Source organism: Dermacentor variabilis, chromosome 7 (assembly GCF_050947875.1).
Source record: "Dermacentor variabilis isolate Ectoservices chromosome 7, ASM5094787v1, whole genome shotgun sequence".
NCBI lineage: Eukaryota > Metazoa > Arthropoda > Arachnida > Ixodida > Ixodidae > Dermacentor > Dermacentor variabilis.
The window spans coordinates 108,403,066-108,424,826 of NC_134574.1; the positions used below are offsets into that span (position 1 = coordinate 108,403,066).

The following is a 21,761-nucleotide window of genomic DNA, read 5'->3' on the forward strand; positions in this document are numbered from 1 at the left end:
TCTCAGGAACGGAGGAAGCCTAAAAACAGTGAAGAAGAAACTAGGAATAGGCAAGAATCAGATGTGTGCGTTAAGAGACAAAGCCGGCAATATCGTTACTAATATGGATGAGATAGTTCAAGTGGCTGAGGAGTTCTATAGAGATTTATATAGTACCAGTGGCACCCACGACGATAGTGGAAGAGAGAATAGCCTAGAGGAATTCGAAATCCCACAGGTAACGCCAGAAGAAGTAAAGAAAGCCTTAGGAGCTATGCAAAGGGGGAAGGCAGCTGGGGAGGATCAGGTAACAGCAGATTTGTTGAAGGATGGTGGTCAGATTGTTCTAGAGAAACTGGCCACCCTGTATACGCAATGCCTCATAACCTCGAGCGTACCGGAATCTTGGAAGAACGCTAACATAATCCTAATCCATAAGAAAGGGGACGCCAAAGACTTGAAAAATTATAGACCGATCAGCTTACTGTCCGTTGCCTACAAAGTATTTACTAAGGTAATCGCAAATAGAATCAGGAACACCTTAGACTTCTGTCAACCAAAGGACCAGGCAGGATTCCGTAAAGGCTACTCAACAATAGACCATATTCACACTATCAATCAAGTGATAGAGAAATGTGCAGAATATAACCAACCGTTATATATAGCTTTCATTGATTACGAGAAAGCGTTTGATTCAGTCGAAACCTCAGCAGTCATGGAGGCATTACGGATTCAGGGTGTAGATGAGCCATATGTAAAGATACTGGAAGATATCTATAGCGGCTCCACAGCCACCGTAGTCCTCCACAAAGAAAGCAACAAAATCCCTATAAAGAAAGGCGTCAGACAGGGAGATACGATATCTCCAATGCTATTCACAGCATGTTTACAGGAGGTATTCAGAGGCCTGGAGTGGGAAGAATTGGGGATAAAAGTTGATGGAGAATACCTTAGCAACTTGCGATTCGCTGATGATATTGCCTTGCTTAGTAACTCAGGAGACCAATTGCAATGCATGCTCACTGACCTGGAGAGGCAAAGCAGAAGGGTGGGTCTGAAAATTAATCTGCAGAAAACTAAAGTAATGTTTAACAGGCTCGGAAGAGAACAGCAATTTACGATAGGTAGCGAAGCACTGGAAGGGGTAAGGGACTACATCTACTTAGGGCAGGTAGCGACCACGGATCCGGATCATGAGACTGAAATAACCAGAAGAATAAGAATGGGCTGGGGTGCGTTTGGCAGGCATTCTCAAATCATGAACAGCAGGATGCCACTATCCCTCAAAAGGAAAGTGTATAACAGCTGTGTGTTACCAGTACTCACATATGGGGCAGAAACCTGGAGACTTACGAAAAGGGTTCTGCTGAAATTGAGGACGACGCAACGAGCTATGGAAAGAAGAATGATGGGTGTGACATTAAGGGATAAGAAAAGAGCAGATTGGGTGAGGCAACAAACGCGGGTAAACGACATCTTAGTTGAAATCAAGAAAAAGAAATGGGCATGGGCCGGACATGTAATGAGGAGGGAAGATAACCGATGGTCACTAAGGGTTACGGACTGGATTCCAAGGGAAGGGATGCGTAGCAGGGGGCGGCAGAAGGTTAGGTGGGCGGATGACATTAAGACGTTTGCAGGGACAACATGGCCACAATTAGTACATGACCGGGGTAGTTGGAGAAGTATGGGAGAGGCCTTTGCCCTGCAGTGGGCGTAACTAGGCTGATGATGATGATGATGATATACCACTGTATTTCGAGCCTAAATTGTGCATTGAAAAATTTTGTGCATGAAAAAAATGGCAGGCGAGATCATATCTCAATAAATTTCTCTTTGTGTAGTATCTGTTCTTATCAGCTTAATATCTGATACGGGTCCTATTTGGGCCCAAGATATTACTTATTTTTGGAATGGTTAGGAGTGCTTCAGACTTGTTTCACTACTGCCATGAGTTGGCCCAGCATTGCACTGCCTCCGGGATCGGCCCACTCACCCTTACGGGGGTGAGAATTTTTTTTTATTCAATCTAAAATCAGACATAAGAACATTGCACACCTAAGCTCTCATCAGCGCACTAGTTTATACGCGGTCTCTGACCTTGTTGCCCCCACGTAATATTTGAAAAGCTCAGCCACGGAACGACTAAGCTATGCGAAAAAGCCACCTTCTATTTCAGGAGGGGTAAAGGCTATGCTTGCACGCGTTACAGAAAAACTTTCAACAGTTACAGATACCTTCTCTCCTTTTTCTAGCAATATGGATCTTTACAGCTCTAATGTCCATGGATTTCGTAGACTCCAAAAGCAGGCAGAAGTGTCGCCTTTGCCCGTTCGCCGGCTTGCGACATTCGCTTACTGCAAGAGACGAACCTTTTCTCTTCTTTTTTTTAATTAAGCGGTGTCTTGATGTTCGAAAGCGCTTTTAATATTGAATGCTTCTTTTCGTACGCCATCACGCGTTCGAGCGGTGGTGGAGTGCTTGTTTTTAACCGCAATATGTTGCTTTACCATCACGTACCCTTCGACGCGCCCGTACGCGTGCTGGCGTTCGACTACGTATTTCACTCTTTACGCCTCCGATTCCTGTGTATTCATGCTCCGGCACAGTCTACAAATTCCAATGGGTTTTGCAAATCCTCGGGTGTATGTTTTCTATATTCGCGTCGGGCAATCATTTTGGGCTGTTTCAACTGCGTGTTCGAATAGGACGCAGACGTCAAGGCAGGGCTTGCGTATAGGCTTTAGCCTGTCTCGGCCCCCGCTTGTTGGTGACCGGGGTCATCTCCGCGCAAGGGCAGGCGTTCTTCGGTTGCCAGACGTCGCAACCATGGCAAGCCAGCCACCCCAGACGTCGCCGACTCGACGACTTCGATAGCGAACCTGGAGGACGTGTACTGGGTCCAACACTTCGGTGGACGCCATTACCAAGTCACCATGAAGAATGAAGCCGTTGTCGACGCTGCCAGCCTCATCAATGGGGAGGGACGCGTCTCAATTGTATCTCTGAGCCCTCAAGTCACCCAGGTGACAGTCATGTTTCTCCCGTGCCGTCTCTCTTGTGAAACCTTGGCTCAAGCGCTGTCACCGTACGGCAAAGTGCTTCACATCAGCCAAGGCCTGATGGGCTAGCGTCCCGTCACCACTGCAACGCGCTGTGTGCGCGTCAAGATGAAGCCCAGCTCGCCGGTGCCCAACTACCTGAAAATGGCAGGCCACCGACTGACCTGCGACTGCAAAGTAATGCGGCGGGTATGTCGGCGTTGTGGGTCATCGGGCCATTCCAGGGTGCAGGGCAAGGCGCCTGAATTCCTGTGCAAAGTGTGGTATCTGTGGCCACGTCGGCAAGGGCTGCGTTATATCGTGCCGCCGCTATGGAGACCCGCATGCGACCGTTACCTGCTCTCTACAGCGTACCTATTCGGAGGCAGCGTCTAAGGACTTTCCGCCGCCTCAGCCAAGCACGCACGCACTTGATTATCCGAGGTTCGCCAGCCCCGTTAACATCCACTCAGGAAAAAGATGTGGTACAGCTGCCACCAGCTGAACCGCCAGCAGAGTCCCCCGCGAGCCCTGAACCTAAGAACCACGAAAGTGTTCTGCAACCGGCTGGATCACCGTGTCCCCTGGACATACTCGATGAACACTGCATCGCGATCCCTGCATCACGAGAGACCACAAACGGCAACCTTCCAGAGGCCGAACTGTCATCTTTTCCGTCCGCGGACTCCGTAGCCTGCCATTTTGCGATTGACGAGACGCCCGGCCATGAGGAGAACGCGGCGTCCCTGTGCGACACATCCACCAGGTCGTCGTGCCCGTTGTCGCCAAGTCGTGCGCGTCGTCGCCAAGGATCGAGGGGGACATTACTCCTAGTGTACTTGAGTGGCAGCAACCGGGATATTTTTGTGTCATCCTCACTCAACAACGCTGGCACGAAAAGGCATCACGGTTCCACCGACGACTTGGACGTTCCCTCCTGTGACAGGAGACCATTACGAGCTTCTATCTGACCCCGGTATCCCCGTGGTTCCAACGGGTCGCCAGTGCAGAAAAAGTGACTGTCTGCGCCGATTTCGGCGCATTTGAACTCGCCCTTGACAGTTAAAGGTAATTTAGCCCTTTTTCTAGCATTACGGATATTAACCTGAGAGCGATCACCTTCAATGTGCGTGGCTTTCGTAGCGTCCAAAAGCAGGCAGAGGTGTTGCCTTCGTCCGTTCGTCGGCTTGCGACCTCCTCTTCCTGCAGAGACGAACTTTTTTTTTTAAATTAGACGATGTCTCGATGTTACAACGCGCTTATACTGATTGCTTCTTTTCGTACGCCGCCACGCGATCGAGCGGTGTTGGAGTGTTTGTTCTTGAGCGCATCCGCTGCGCGGCCATTACGTAACCTTCGACGCGCGCGGACGGGCGCGTGCTGGCGTTCGACTCACTACGCCTCCGATTCTTGTGTATTCATAGTCCGGCACAGTCTACAAATTCCAATAGCTTTTGTAAGTCATTGGATGTATATTTTTCTAGATTCGCGTCAGGTAATTCTTTCGGTTGATTTCAATTGTGTGCTCGATACGCACGCAGATGTCCAGGGCCCTGCAGGGACAGGCCAAACGGCAACGCTAGGGAGCTAGGTCGTCTGGTGCAGCAGTGTGCGCGGAGTTGCCGGCTGCCAGTGGCTCTACAGACGCTGATTGCCATTCGTGCCGGCCTGAGCATTCCGCCTGGATCGAGGGCTGAGCTCGGGTGTCCTGGTGGCCGTGGCAGCTTGGTCCTGGCGCCACGTAGTGGCCTTTCGGCCCTGACGAGACGCTCTCCCTATGTTCATAATTATCCGCCAACTTCGTTCTTGACACCTTTTATGCGCGTCCCCCTCTCCTCGTATCCATCACTTCACTCCCCTTCTTAACATTATTTTACGTTAGTCACTGTCACTCTTCAACGTGTGCCGGTTTGTTGAACGGCGTGGCGGCCGCTAACATTCCTATACTTCTGTTTCTGGGTGGACTTCGAGGCCATTCTCCTACCTGCCCTCCCACCTGTTTGTTGTGGCGCTTTCTTAGCTTGCCTGGTCCAGCACCTTCGTCCTTGCCGTGCGCAAATCAGCGTTCTATTAAAGCGAAGATTCTTTTTCTCTCTCGAAAGATTGCCCGCTCTGGGGGTGGTTCAGAGCGTGTATGTACATGGAAGGAGCGTGGAAGAGAGGAAAGAATAAGTGAGAAGCTCGTTTGGACCTTCGGACCGCGTCGAATATGCACAATGCCCTCTGGAGCTCCCTGGGCGGCGATCGCCACATTAGCCTCTTGACAGCTGTAATTATCCTTGGCCCCCCTCAAATTGCAGCGCTTACCTTTATACTACACCCAAGTCTACAGAGAAGCTAGAAAGGATGATAGAGAGGTGGGGGCGGAGGAGGCAGAGAATGGGTAGAAGCGACGCAGTCCCGAAACGAGTGATTAACAGCCTTGGCATTCTTCGCTCGCAGTTCCCATACAAGGGGTGAGGGGTCGGAGATAGAGAAAACGTGATGTGAGAATGCAAGGAAACGCTGACACGATAGCGGTTGTGGGCAAACTGGATAAACTTAAGGTCTAGGAACGGTGACATGACTATCTCCTCCTCCCCCTTCGGACTTTTCCTTTCATCCATGTTGCTCTTTCGGAGCCCACCTCCTGAAACTTTCTGTTCCGTAAGAAAGGGGAGGGGGTCTCGTTAGAAAATTTCGTGGGCGGGGGGGGGGGGTATCGACACTCCCTCCCAGGCTACACCAATGGCTCGTTTTCGGTCGCAGGTACCATCCTTCCCTGCATGACTGACTTCGAGGCGAAGAAGTTCCTGGGACGTCCGGTCGGCTTCCGTATACTCTCCGACGACATCACCATCGTCGACCAGGCAATCCAGAGGGGCACGGCACTTCTGCCTTCCGTGCTGGCCCCCTGGCAGTGTCTGGACGCTGTCCGGACGTTCGTACTCCCGGTGATCAACTTCATGATGCGCTGCGGTAGCCTCGGCAAGAACGATTGGCAGCGTCCACTCCTCAAGACGTATCTACTGGTCAACGCGGCTAGCAAGCACATTTACGGTGGTCCTCACTCGGGTGCGGCAGCAAATTGCAATGGTTCTAGTGCTTTTGAACATTTTACGTTCTTAAAGGGAAGTAACAGCATTGGTGACATAATTTCTAGAGTTGGCATTCCATTGTGCATTCAACATACAAAATAAGCAAAGCTTATCCACGGGACACATTTTCTGTTATCGACATCAGCAAACAAAAGGTACATTGCTTCGAAAGGTACTTTGGAGTATGCAACAGACATTTCTCGTCCTCTTGTTTATTTAGTCATTGATACTTTTCTACAGTTGCATGCGCATTGCCATATAGATGCACATGAACTTTTATACACTTTTCCAAGCTCCTCCGGCACCAGGAATGTGACTGAATATATGTTTTCTTTTTAAGGTTCAAGGGGCTTTTATAGCAAGGAGCACTTATAGCACTTTCTGACAACTCTGTCTCGACTACCAAAAACCTATCCAATGTGCAGCTGCCATTTCATTGTAGCTGCACCTGTTGCTACAGGATCCCACTGGTGTGCATGCAAACTCATTTTGCTCACAACACAAAACTCGTGAGAACAAGAGAAACAGATAACATGAGCTCTATAATATGTTCCTCATATCATTTCAGCGCTACCTGTAACCTCGGATTAGTACAAGCTAGCATGACTGCAATGTTGTGTTGAGGCTTTTGTGGCTGCTGATGGGGAAAATTCTTGACACCACCACATGTGAATCCCCACCAAACAAATGCAAAACAAATACGAATACAATTAATACCTTCAGCTCATCACACTGGAGCTCCATCCTATCTCTCCCCAACTCGGGTATCGATCAGCACGCATGGCAGACAGCATCTTGTAGGTGACACTGTGGTGTTAATAATAAAAGCAGAGCTCGCTTTAAGCTTAAGGAACATCAGGGTGTCTACCAAGTTGACATTTCCAAATTCCCCGAGTTTTCCAGGTTTTCCCTGAGTGCCCTTGCAAAATTACCTGAGTGATACAGAACTTCGTTTTATATCAAGACGGGTTGACACCATGTCGACCGATGCTGCTGCTCTCTACTAAGCATGTTAAAAAATAAAAGAAAACAACTTAATACAATTTGAATAGTAAGGACTTGTGTTTATTTTATTCAAAAAGAAAGCAGAAGGGCGGAGCATCTCGGCGTCAGACAACACTTTGTTTTTTGAGCTCAAGCTCCGTCAAAGAATCCCCGACACACTTTCTTTCCCGTTCATTCCTCAGTGCGTAGGTCGTTTCTGTTTTCGTCTTCCTTCCGCCGCGCGTTCGCCCCACGGACCATTTAAGCATCCTCTTAGTCAGTTGTACAGTTAACGTTCAATTTTTCGGACTTCCTAAGGGCCGCGAAAACTTCCGAAAAATCAGGCAGTTCGAAAAAATGAAAGCATGTCTTTTACTGCCCTTAAAACGCCCCTCACCAGGCCACGTAGCAAATTTCGATTATACGCCGGGAGTTGTTACGTGCCCTCTAGGGAGCGTTCCGCTGCAATAATTTTTCATATTGGTTTATAAATAGCCGAGATAGAAATATTTCAATGCCGCGAACCCATGCTTTCGGTAGGCGAGGTCCACTGCCAATAAAACCCCTTAAACTTCGTAACGTAGCGACACTCTCCTCTTCCGCCTTAACTCCTCGTTTCTCCTCTCTTTCACGCTCTCTCCTCGACCGTGGCGCCGCCTACACTGCTCGAGCGTAGCAACGGCGCCAACATGCGCTCCTCGCCACTCCGTCGACCATGGGGGAACGAAACTGAGGAGAGGCCCTACCCCCTCCGCGCGCTAGGAGAAACGTGTGGAGGAAATGACGTAGTAGGTTCACTTTGTTTTGCTGTTTTTTTATTTCTTTGCTGTAGTGGCCCCGCCTTTCGGGCCACAATGGCGGCTTTGTTATTGTTCTGTGCGCTCACACGTGTTGCTCCGTAGGATTCGTACCGTGGCAAAGGCGCCGTGCGGGCAGGTTTGCGTTGGTCTCCGTGTTTTGTTGCGCTGCGTTATCTGGACCGCGCTCTAACGGATGTTGCTGTGGCTAGGTGGGACACGAGGAACTAAAGTTCGTGAAATGGACGCGCATGCAACGCTGTACGCAATGTACCGCGCCACGGCAATGGCAACGGACGAAAGAATATCCGCGGGAAATTTTGCCCTCTTCGGCGGAATCATGCTAACGTGCTAACGATTGTTTAGCATCGCTGCGGAACGTGCAGGTACGAGCGGCACGGTTGCGCGCAGCGCGGCGTGGTTTCGCGAGAAATGTAAACAAGAGAGGAGAGTTGGCCCGATAGGCGGAGCAACGCCATGAGCAACGCCAACTTCCGGCTTCACTTTAGCTTCACAAAGAGTGACGTCAGGGCTTCTCCTGAGTTTCCTTCCTCCGTGCCGTCGACTCTTCTCGAGCAAAAATGGCCCTGATGCACGGCGCGAGGGCCCACGTGATGCTATTAGGCCAATAGCGACACGGCGTCGGCCAGAGTGCGCGAGGAGGAGGCGGCATCCTTCAAAGCGTGGCACTATACTTTACGAAGTTTAAGGGGTTTTCACTGCCAAGTGAGACACTCTTTCCACTTGCCCCGTTTAACCTCCGCAAACGAAATTATTTCCCTTCGTTCCCCCAACCTGAGCTCGAGGATCACGTGACGCATACGTCACGGACCCGCCTTCATTTTTTCCCCTTGCTTTTTTGCTGCGCTGTACACTTCTGCCGACGGCGTCGCGCGCGAGCTGCTGCATTTGTCTCGTTTTGCGCAGCACACGGGTTTGCGTGCTGCGCACGAGAACACCTGACTATCGGTACAAGTTAGTGCTACGCGAATACTGACGCAGACACAAGCGGTTCACAGAGCGTGATCGCAAGCTCGAACATTGTAGATAATGACATACTTTTGTTGTCTGCGCGCGCGACTGCACGACGTGGGAACATGCAGACGAGACGGAAGTACATCTCTCTTGCAACGGTGCGAAGTAAAACAAGAACACACAGACATTCGGTTTGTGTGTTTTATTCTATCTCTGAACTTTATTTCGTCTACTGAAGCAACAGATTACACAAATAACGGATGTTGCCTTGAATGATTCTCGAAGTCACGTGACACTACTAGTGATGTCACAGCAGTGCGATGTACACCCGTGAGCAAAAGCATACGGACCAGGGATTACGCGATAAAGCCAATTTTTTTCCCCAGCCTGTGAATGCAACTTGAAACTGAGGACTGCAGTCCAAACTTAGAATCGGAAACTTTCCAGTTAACTCGTCAATTTCATTTCATGCATGCTAATTGCAAAGAAAAGTAGTTATATATATATATATATATATATATATATATATATATATATATATATATATATATACAGACACTTTTGCTCACGGGTGTACGTAGGCGTACATGTACATGTGCAATTACGTCCACTCTCTGACTGCAGGTAGCATGGCGCCCGCGAGGAGATGGGCAGACGGCGTTTGGTTTGAAATTTTAGCTCTTTCAGCGGCGCATAGCGATGCAATAGTAGACACGATTGTTAGCGCGCATAGTGTGCACGGCGCCTGTCAGCTCAAAATGGGCAGACCTGGTGAGGGGCCCTTTAAGGGCCCAAATCGCCACAGCCACACCTGAAAAAGCTCGTAAGGCCTGCCAGTACATTAATTAGACATATCAGTGCTCGTACTGTGACAGGAGATGGCGGGCGCGCGCGTGTATAATTAAGGAATACATAATGTGTCCTTTGACAATTGCCCCTTATCACGCCTATGCTTCACCATGTAATGTTGCTGTACTACGACAAAGCTGACTTTCGGGAACAGGCATTATGCAATGCGCCGTGCTTTCCGAGCTTGGAAACAAATCGCGAGGACCACAAAGGCGGAGTGGGCGCCGTTGCTGACAGCGGCGAATTCTTTCAATGAAAAAAAAATTATGCAGATTCTACGCACTGTGCACGGGAATTGATGTAAGCGAAGCTTTCCGTGCTGGAGGCTTTGATTGACGATAATTAGCGGTGATGTTGACGGCTTTCAACGTTTAGGCTAACACGAGAGTGGTGAGTTGACGTTAAACGTTACCTTGTGTGCATCACTGCTGTTTGTCTGCGTAGCACACAGAACACACAGGGAGATGTGTTTGCTTGGGGCGATGTTGTGCGCCATATTTTAGAACCTCTGAGAGGGTTGAGCGTTGTCATTTCCTCACATGGCGCATCGCATTGTGGCAGAAGTATTAAGCTGCAATTGGATTATGGGGCTGTACGTACACTCAGAAGAGGCAAGCCGTAGTGGCGGACTCCGGATTAACTGTGACACCGTGATGTTCTAACGTGTCCCAAAATCTTAAGTGCTCGTGCGTTTTCTATTTCGCCCCCGTCGAAATGCGGCTGCCGCGGTTGGGATCAAATCCACGGCCTCTTGCAATGCCATCATCATCATCATCAGCCTGGCTACGCCCGCTGCAGGGCAAAGGCCTCTCCCATACTTCTCCAACAACCCCGGTCATGTACTAATTGTGGCCATGTCGTCCCTGCAAACTTCTTAATCTCATCCGGCCACCTAACTTTCTGGCGCCCCCTGCTACGCTGCCCTTCCCTTGGAATCCTTAGCAATGCCATAGCCGCAATTAAAGCTAACGCGGCGTGCACAGAAGTGTTGATTTGACGATCGACCGCTTCCTGGACCCTACGGTGCGCTTTAATTAATGCGGCCCTGCTTCTGCACGCCCAGCGGAAGTTGCCCGCTTGATATACTTGCATGGCGTTTATTTTTCAGAAATAGCAACAACGTACTGTACCGTACCTTGAACTTAAGCTTGTCCTGTTTCCCCGCAACCGCTGTCGTATAGTAGTGGGGTTTCCTTAATTGCCTTCTCACATCACCTCCCCCCTCTCTTATATGGGAACTGCCTCTTCCGCTGCAGTTTCTGCAATGCTTCTGAGGAGAGTCACGGATAATTACAGCTGTCAAGCGGCTAAAGTGGCTACGGCCAGGGAGCTCCAGAGGGAATTGTGCACATTCGACGCGGCGGGGTGAAAACGAGTTTCCCCCGTCGCTTTTCCTCTCTTACTCGCGCTTGTTATCTCTACACACGCTCTGAACCACCCCCCGAGGCGGTGTGCCCGACAGCAACAGCAGTGGGAAGAGGCAAAGAAAGCTTCGCTTTAAAGGACGGCAGCGCACGGCAAGAAGCTTAGCGAACGTCGAAGCAGCCAGGCCTAGCGTTGCCGCGGTGGTGGCTACCTGACAGCAGATTGCGTGCGAGAGCCGGTTCGAGGCGGCAAGGTAATCAAAATGGCGGCAATGGTGGTGGCTTTGATTAATGATGTTTCGGACCGGCGGTCACGGCAAGAAGTCCGCAAACTCGGACGGCGAAGGGTTCTCGCGTCCGAAATTTCAGACGTTCTTATAGATTGACTCTATGGGGGACGAGGTGGCACCGCGAAGCCGTCCAAATTATCAGGCGTCCGGAAAGTCGGTCGTTGACTGGCAAAAGCTCCAGCGGACGACACGGCCTCAAAGAGGATTCGTTACGAATCCTCCGTTACCGGAGCCAGCATTACCGCGACTTTCGTTCCCTTTGAACAAAATTACTGCTCATTTTTCCTGGTAGAATTCCCTGAGTATTTGCTGACTATTCAAAATCCCTGGTTTTCCGGTTGGTAGACACCCTGAACATGCTGGATGGACACAGTAGCTTTTTTTTTTAACTTGCTATAACTTGCTACTTAGAGAAAAAAAAAACATGTAAAACAAACATGGTGCTACTTCCAACTGGCATTTAATGAAGGCTTACAATATGTATTAAAAGAACAAGATAAGAAATATAATGTTGCCATCAACGTGATAAAGGCGCACATGCAAGAAACCATAGTTATTTGTTCGATGAGGACAGTAACGTGCGTTATCAATTTAGAAACGAATTACTAACTTGCCCAAGTTGACACCTTCTTAACAGAAAACAATGTGTGCACCATGTGGAGAACCTTGATTTGCAGTGATTTTTATTGTCGTGCAGAAGGCTGGTTTTCTGCTCATAGCATGTGCATGTTATTTTAGTTGACGTGAGATTATGAAGCTTACAGTGGGTTCATATCTCAACATGAACACGCACTTCCTTTTCACTGATTTTCGTTTATGTAGTAGCAGAGTAACTTTTATTGCATAGCAAGTGCAAATGAATTTTTTCATTCTTTGATATTTGATGCTTACTAGCCTGCTATGATTGTGAAACCACATGAGGACATCTGCCTGTACACATTCTTCTGGACAAATTATTACACTTGAATGCAAGCCTGTAAATAGAATTAAGCTGAATTCTGAAAAAGAAAATTTCTTTAGGGGGACACTAGAGAGAAATGTGATTTCTTCTGTATCAGTAAATTGCCCATCTACAGTATCGAAAACACCACCCTTACCATGATAAGATGCTTGGCAAGCCAAAATAAGTGCAATAACAAGAGATGGGTGACGACGCCTCCTTGAAATTCCCACACCAGTTCACTGTGACGTCATGGATTTTGACAGCTTCTCCTAGGACCTGGATAACTCTTTAGTGGTAAAGATAGACTACATTCTGTTCTAAAGGAGCCAAAGATTGAACCTGGCTGAGCAAACGCGACCTAAACATGAAAAAAATACTTTAAAATGCATGATGTCACAGTGATGTACCGGCATTGTAGTTTTGGCATGAAATTCAAAAACTGAAACTTTAACCTTCATTTTCTCTCCTAATAACCAATCTCTTGTGCAGAAATTAATGACAACAGAGTTTTCAAAAAACACTTCATCCGTCTGAACTGGTTTAGTGTTTTCCTTTATAGTGTCCCTTAATGGTTTTGTTTCCTTAGGCTATTAACAAAAAATTTTGAAACTTCCCTGTACATGAACGATTTCTTCCATACTCAAGTGATCCTCAGCGGCTAAACAAGGGATGCCTCTGGATGCAGCCAGTGTTTCAACAAGGGTAATACTAGTTGACAAAGATGACTTTGTCCCAGTGCTGGCTTTAGCCCAAGACATCCCTTGTTCAACATCCCTATTTCCGTCTTCTCCCTCTGTCGCATGAGCACGCAAAAACTCTTTTACATAAGCAGTTTTTTACCATGTTGAAATATTTTTATTGGAGAGGTGTTGCATAGCAGATACACGGCACCGATGATATCTTTTTAGTGTTTCCCTCTGGAAATGCTATCGAAAGCATGGTGTTAGCAGCACTAGAAACAAAATTGGCCAAAATAAACTGTTGTGTCTAGAAATTTAGAGTGAAAACTTATTGCATTACACGTTTTTCCAGTAAATTTAACAACATCAGATTAAGAAACGTAAATGTAAAGATTGATTGTAGTAGTTTAGAGAGAATTCGTCTTGCTTACGAGACACGTTCAACCTTCTTACAAGGCTATAGAAGAAAATGAGCATCACTGTGTTTACTACGCCTCCTGCAAGACATAAAATTATTTTTATGATGAGCCTAGGCGACTGAAAAATATGCATTTCCTTAGTTTTTTTATTTAATATATGATATTTGCTGGTGCCCACCGGTTTCGGGGCTACTTTTTTTTTTCAGTCGTAAAAGATATTGACGTACTCCGCTTCAAGACCGCTTCTGAAAAAGACATTGCTCCCTGTCCTGTGTGTGCAAGTGAAACTCTTTTTTTGGCAGAAGTCGTTTCGCTCAAAAGACTTTTGAGTGCCCGTGTGACAGAGGTATTCCTGTGAATGTCTGTGTTGCTGCAACTCTAACAACACAAAAAGGCTTTTTTGAATTCAGGGGTTTTATGTGCTAAAACCATGATCTCATTATCAAGCACATTGTAGTGGGAGATTCCAGATTAATTTTGACCACCTGTAGTTCTTTAACATGGACTTGAATCTAACTATACGGGCACTTTTGCATCTAGCCCCTACCAAAATATGGCCACCGTGGCCGGGATTTGATACCACAACCTTGTGCTTAGCAGCAAAGCACCAGAGCAACTAAGCCACCTCAACAGATCACACTAAGATGGGTTGAATGCATGCATAAGCTTAGTTGTAGAGCTATTCTATGAACAGCTGCATGAATAACCAAAAATGCACAAGACATAAGTTAAAGAAAAATAATGACATAGCATAATACTAATAAAACAACCAACTTGCACAAATGAAAGCAGGTGATGCTGTAAATATCCACTCCGGCTGAAAGCAGAGTTGTTTTATATGTTTTAAGGGTCACAGGTGCAAGCTAAAGAAAGTTAAAGGACTACTTCTCAATTATTTAAAACTTACATTTCGCCAGTTTATGACGCAAGCGATACAGGAATCCTGTAATCTTTATGCAGTTCAACTTAAATGGTAGCAATGAAAATTTAACCAACACCCCCAAAACAGAGGTTGTCCTAAGGTTATGTTTCGCAGCACAGTGTCACTTATAGACTGATATATACATAGATGTTGCAATCTGAATTAAGCAAGGCAACTACACAAGTACATTGTGTCTTCTTACAAACCATGAAACTAGGCTGATGGATTCCTCTTAGTATGTCAATCAGACAACCACAGGCCGCCACAGCAAGTATTCAGGGTATTTGCACAACGTTAAAGTTGTTGAATGCACATGCTTCCTTTATATTCTGCATGTGACGACACTACTTCAGCGAACAACAATTCTGACTTTGCAGATGATAAACTGTAAAGTCATATGATTACCAATTAGAAAAGACTGACAAAATGACAGGGGCACGGTTTATAATGTTAGAGATGTTGCACCGAAGCTTAACATTCTTCTTCCAAAATATAATCACTCTGTTTTGCATCTAAACTAACAATAAGGATGCGTCCAACTGCGTCTCAGGAGTAAAAGTTACTTCACTCTAAAGTGCTGCAGCAAAATTATAAGATGAGCACAGGCGACAAGCAAATGAATGCAATGTCATAGGCGTATCTACCAGGGGGGCAAAGGGGGCACTTGCCTCCCACCTTCCTTTGCCCCCCCCCCCCAATTTCGAAAGCAGGCACTGGAACTGGCTGCACACTGGAAAGCCCATTAAAAAAAACTGAAGCTACATTTTCTTTCTTAGTAAGTGACCACATAAGTAATATCCCTGCTTGGACAACAACGATTGTCTTTTGTGCCTTCTCGGGACGCCCTGTAGCGGACTATGCTTGGGATTCGCCATACACGCTCGCGTTGCGAATAAGATCTGGCGCTGGGCAGTTCCCACCCTAATAAACTATCAGCTTGAGCAACTCGCATCATGCCCAGTTTTATTAGACCGCCACATCCGTATTCCAAAACACAATCTGCTTGTTACATTGAATCTGCGGGTGAGGGGGAGGTCCGGATAAAGTATTGTAATCGCCGTCCCCAACGACTGGTGTGCATATGGCCTGAAATCGTTCGATTGTCAACTGCTGGAACTACTTAATCTCTGTCCGTTGCAGCGCTGCAGTCTCAGTTTCTTATCACCATCAGAAATCTAATCAAATCCCTTGCAGGCATAACTGTCGAATGTCATTGTGTAATCATGACTTATCGTATATATGCTCGTGAAAATTAACTTGGTCGAACTCGCAGAGTCATTTCAATACCAATAGAAGACTGACTCAATTTTTTTCTTTCTCTAAAGACGTGTGTCACTTCTGGTTGACGATTTCATTTTCAGGCTCTTCTAAATAAGAGCTCCACTGTTACTTGTTTCCCTGCAGAAGCAAACATAGGAGATATTCGGTATTTTGAAAAAAATGAGGGCCACTTTTGGTGATCTGTACCTAAAATTTGTACTGTGTAAGTTGCTTATGTACTCTGAAAACAGTAACTGACTGGTCGCTTTGTCCCAACTCTTATGCGTTATGCATGACATTTGGTTGTTTTCACCCGGTATCCTCGGTAAAATATGCAGGGCAAGGTGTTTATTCGACGTATGACACAATGTTCCAAGTGACGAGCGATATATGTTTATTCTGTGTAGGTTCATTACAGCCTTTGTAGAAAGTTGCTCATTGAAGCATTCCAGGGTGTCATACTGCCGCTAATCTAGGTGTCTCCTAGACTCCTAAAACGACACATGAGATACAGACATGAAATTCTGTGAAAATAGGAAAAATTCAGGCGCAGTGCATTGTGAAACTCCCACTTTCCTGCTTTAAATGCAAGTGTCACAGATAATTACTAAACCCTCTTTTTTTTCTTGTAATTTCTTGAAATGCCTTCAGTCACGCACGAATTACGATTGACTGCCGATAAATCTGTGAAATTTACATAATTTTATCCCAAGGTGCTGGACTCAACAGAAAGCAAGCCAAGGTGGGAGAATGACTCTGCATTTTATAATGACCCATCATAGTTACATAGTAATTAAATATGCATCTATTGTACAGTCAGTCATGCTACATTTCTCCATTAGATATATTGAATCATGGCTATAACGACACGTTCTTGAGGACAGGACACAGAAAGACTGTACACAGGACAGTCGCTGAACTTCAACTCAAACTTCAACCATCCTGTGTGCATTCTTTCTGTGTCCTGTCCTCAAAAACGCGCCGTTATGTATAACCACGTTCCATCAACCCAGCAACCAACTAACCCATATAAGTCTATTAATATTGAATCACCTGCTTCGATTCCATATACAGGTTAACTATTGGGCCCAACTATTACAAGGGAAGAAATGATCTTTTGCAATCACTATACCGAAACGCCCCACTTCAAGCGTCCCATCAAAGATGGCGGAGTGCCGTCATGAAAGCAGTCATATGATGCAATACATTTCACTCAGAAGTTAAATGGGTATACTTAAGAAAGCAGAATTTTCAATTTACTCAAAGCTTAATGTTTGTTGCCTACTCCTTGCAATCACTACACAGCAATGGTACATGCCTTCAGTCGCGCTCACAAAGGTACATGCCGTGACTGAAGGGGATATTACGAAATTCTTTGTTTCTCCGGTGTCCTCGATGAGCTGAACAAGGCATCTTGTTTATATCTAAGGGAAAATTAGGGGTACGGTATGGACAACGTGCAGGCAACGTTCCCAAAAGGGTGGGTTAAATGCGCATTTTCCGGTTGGATACGTATGCAAGTGGTCCATAGTGTTATTGGTTTGTCTTGGAAGTGCTGTAAAACTTAGACGGCTGCACTGGCGTACAGCGACAACTGAGGTCAAATTTTGCGAACATAAGGGGAACAATATGCCAAGTTTATGTGCGATGGTAAATATCTGTTAAACAAATACAGTGTTAAAAAGTTGTAAGCAAGTGTTTGAAAGTATCATGCTAAGTACTGTCATTAGCTAGGTTTCCAAGTGTCCCAAGACAACTCTGCGTTTCAGATATTTTATACTTTGAAGGAATAGGCAGCATATTAAGTGCAATGTGACACATAGTTTTAAATGTTTTTTGGATTATTTAGAAGTCTTACGAATAATTATTGAGCCCTCATCTTTTTCCTTTTTACTTTTTCAGGCGTGATGTATTAGTTTCGCCTGGTGTCCTCACTGCACTACAGGAGGCAGTTTTATTATATTTGGTGACTGTAAGGACAAGTTAATGAATGGGTGATGTGGAGGTGAAGTTAAAAACAGATGGGTAATTAGGGCTTTCACAATAAATTATGTATGCAAGCATTCCAGAGTGTTTGGGTGTGTTTGAGCGGGGTACAATCAAGTCCACTGCCGTGGCAGAACTATAAAAGCCGCCAAGACCAAATTTAGCGAAAATTGTTAGTACACTATGGAAACTGTATGTGTGAAGCTAAATATGGTTGGTTCAAACGCGCCTTTGTAAAAAATTTCTTATTCAACTGTTAGAGCATGTGATATTGCTACTACCAGCCATACTTCCCAGTGTCCAGTGTTGCGTTTCGCCTGCGACACGTGGTTTTGCCGGCGCGACTGCGGCGGGCGGCAGACATTTTGGCCCGATCGTCGTCGCCGCAACACTCATCGCCAGGTGTTTCCAGGCGCGTCTGCGGCGATGCGACCGCCTAGGGATCCTCCTCGCATTCCAGTCATTGTGCCCGAAACAGGCGATGCCAAAGCAGGGATCTCATTCCAGTTATTGGGCCCGAAACAGGCGATGCCAAAGCAGGGATCTCGTTCCAGTCATTGTGCCCGAAACAGGCGATGCCAAAGCAGGGACCAGCCTCTCATTACAGTCATTGTGTCCGACCGGCAGCGCCACGACAGAGTGCTACGAGATCGTGCGCAGCGCCACGACAGTGTGCGTCACCATTAGCCCATTGTACATTCACGTGCTCGTCTTTTGAGGGGTTCCTTCTTGCCCTCAACTGCGAGAGTATAAAAACAGCTGCCCCCGGACGCCAAAAGGAGGGCTCCGATTTCTTCTGTTGAGTGAAGTGCTCTCCCGTCTCTCTACTTCGGTCAAACCTGACCACCAACTCTTTGCGATGTTAAAATAAACAAGTTGTTTCGTTGTTACCAGTCGACTCATGCTTTGCCGGGACCTTCGGATGCTTCCAGTTGTACCCCAGGCCGCCAGGCCAACGCTACCCTTGGGGCTTGCGACCCAGGTACAACCACGGGCGTCAGCGCCGAGTTCCCAACAGATCGTACCAGCAAGTCGGATCCAAACATCTGGTTGCCAGCGGTGAGATCGCCTACGACTTCAAACAACAGTCTGCCAGCGGTGAGATCGCGACAACGGAGGCCAGCAGCAAAGAGATGCAGTTGACTGTATGCTGAGCAGCTCAACGACGATCCGGGAGCAGTGCAACGAGCCCTGTGTGACGACTGGTTGCCTGCAGCGGAACGACTGCGCGGAATTCCTGCCTGCGAGGTTTGGTGAGTGCGGGACTTTCTTCTTCTGAGCTTTGCCAGGCTTTTTGTTAGTGTCAGAAACAGAGCTGGTAATTGTGGTTGTCGTTGCTGCCGGGTTAGTTTGCGGCAAGACAATAGTAAGCAGTAGAGAAAGCAGCATTCAGAGCAGCCATGGATTTGAAGTCGTTGCGCAAACCGAAATTGTTGGAGCTTGCAAGAGAGTTGGGTCTGGATGTCTCAGACAAACTAAGAAAACCTGAACTGCTAAAGGCTATTCTTGAGTTAGAGGCTGAGGATGACGAGCTGTCGGAATGCCTTGAGACTATTGAAGAGAGGGAGACAGAAAAAGAAGAGCGTGAACGTAAAGAACAGAAAAAGCGAGAGCAACAAGAGAAAAAAGAAGAGCGCGAACACGCTTTGGAAATGAAGCGTCTCGAGGTAGAGATGGAACGCGCTCGTAATGGAAGTCAGGCACACGGTGCAGGAGAACGCGTATTGTTCAAAATGACGGACCTGATGCGGCCGTTTAAGCTTGGAGAGGACATTGGTTTGTTCCTGGTTAACTTTGAGCGAACGTGCGAGAAGCAGGGGTTCTCTCGAGAAACGTGGCCACAGCGCTTGCTCACTTTGTTACCCGGCGAGGCGGCCGACGTAGTCGCTCGCTTGGATAGAGAGGAAGCAGAGGATTTCGACAAAGTAAAATCGAGTCTGCTAAAAAAGTACCGGCTGTCTGCGGAGGCGTTCCGTCGGAAGTTTCGGGAAAATGAGAAAGGCAAAAGTGAGTCATATACAGAGTTTGCGTATAGGCTTATGTCGAACATGCAGGAGTGGCTCAAAGAAGAGAAAGCGTTTGGTGACCACGATAAAGTTCTGCAGTGTTTCGGGCTAGAACAGTTTTATAGTCGGTTACCGGAGAACGTGCGATACTGGGTCTTGGATAGGCCAGACGTTTGTACGGTGGCTAAAGCCGCTGAGCTAGCCGAGGAGTTTGTGACGCGTCGAGCTCGCGGAGCTAAGGACGGTCAAAAGGGTGAATTTGGCTCGAAGTTTGAGAGGCCGAAGTTCACGCCCATGAGATTAAAGGGGGACACGCGTAGTGCGGATGCGAGCGAAAGCAGTCCGACCAAACGTAAAGAGACGGCGGCAGCCAAACGCATAAAGCGGTTCGAGATGAGGCGAGCGCGCTTGTGTTATACGTGCCAGAAGCCGGGTCACTTTTCGGCGCAGTGTCCGGAAACAACACCAAAAGTTGTGTTTTTTTCAATAGGCAGCACTGACGAGAACATGAAGCTTCTCGAGCCTTACATGCGAGACCTCCTCGTGAACGGGAAAGAGTGCCGAGTGCTTCGCGATTCCGCAGCTACGATGGATGTAGTTCACCCGTCTTACGTAGAACCCCATATGTTCACGGGCGAGTGCGCGTGGATCAAGCAAGCCGTGGAAGCTCATAGCGTGTGTCTGCCAGTAGCAAAGGTGCTTATTGAAGGACCTTTCGGAGCGCTTGAGACAGAGGCGGCAGTGTCATCTATGCTGCCACCCCAGTACCCGTACCTATTTTCAAACAGGTCCGATCACCTCCTGCGCGAGAAGGGGCTTTTGTTTGGTGAAGCTAGTGTTCAGGCCTTAACCAGGTCGAAGGTTCGGGAGCTCGCTGCAAAGGCGGTAGTTGCGGGGCCGACGTTATCAAACAACGAAAAAGGGTCAGAGGCGCAGCAAGCTGATATTCAGAGCACGCCCGAACTGAATAGACTTGAGTCTGTAACGTTAAAGGCGCCAGATACTGGAGAGGAAATGCCCGACACGGGAAAGTTAGAAGAGCTATCTACTGATTTGCTCATCGCGCCTACGTCAGACGGACTTGATAGGTTGCTAAAAGTCAGCCGGTCGGCTTTGATAGCCGAGCAAAAAAAGGATGGCAGCCTGGAAAACGTGCGCTGCAATGTCAAAGAAGGTATCGCCAGGAAAACTGCTCGTTTTGTGGAAAGGGGTGGAGTCCTGTACCGGAAGTATCTAGACCGCAGAGGAGTGGAGTTCGATCAGCTGGTCGTGCCTCAATGCTATCGTCAGGATCTGTTGCGCTTGTCACATGGGGGTTCGTGGTCCGGACACCTAGGAGTTAAGAAAACTAAGGACCGTCTCTTGCAAGAGTACTATTGGCCAGGGTGTTTTCGGGACGCAGATCATTTCGTGAGGACATGTGACACTTGTCAGCGGGTGGGCAAACCAGGGGACAAATCGAGGGCGCCGTTGAAATTGGTACCTATCATTACGGAGCCTTTTAGACGGCTCGTTATTGATACAGTGGGACCTCTGCCGGTAACAGCCACGGGGTACAGACACATTTTGACTGTGATCTGCCCAGCGACAAAGTTCCCTGAAGCAGTGCCGCTTAAAGAACTCAGCTCAGTTGGGATAGTTAATGCACTACTGTCCATATTTGCGCGAGTTGGTTTTCCTGCGGAAATCCAATCAGATCAGGGCACAGTGTTTACTAGCGCTTTGACGACAACTTTTCTCGAAAGGTGTGGGGTAAAGCTGCTACACAGCTCAGTGTACCACCCACAGTCGAATTCCGTTGAGAAGCTCCACTCCGTCATGAAGCGCGTGTTGAGAGCGTTGTGTTTTGAACATCGAACTGACTGGGAGCTGTGTCTGCCTGGGGTGATGTTTGCTTTAAGGACCGCGCCGCATGCGGCTACGGGGTTTTCGCCAGCTGAACTGGTGTACGGTCGCTCGCTTCGATCTCCGCTTCGCATGCTTCGAGAATCGTGGGAAGGTAGGGGCGACGACCCAGTCGTGGTGGAGTACGTGCTTAAGCTCCTCGAACGCTTAAGAAGGGCACAGGAGTTGTCAGGTGAAGCAATGACAAAGGCCCAGCAGAGGGCCAAGGTTTATTATGATCGGACAGCCAGGGCCCGTCGTTTTGAGGTTGGCGATGAGGTCATGATATTGCGCACATCGCTAAA

General features: G+C 47.6%; 1 pseudogene; it reads left to right on the forward strand.

Annotated features, from left to right (window-relative positions):
• The first annotated feature begins 1,795 nt into the window (after window positions 1–1,795).
• Window positions 1,796–1,976, forward strand: LOC142589158 (U2 spliceosomal RNA; annotated as a pseudogene).
• The last annotated feature ends 19,785 nt before the right edge of the window (window positions 1,977–21,761 follow it).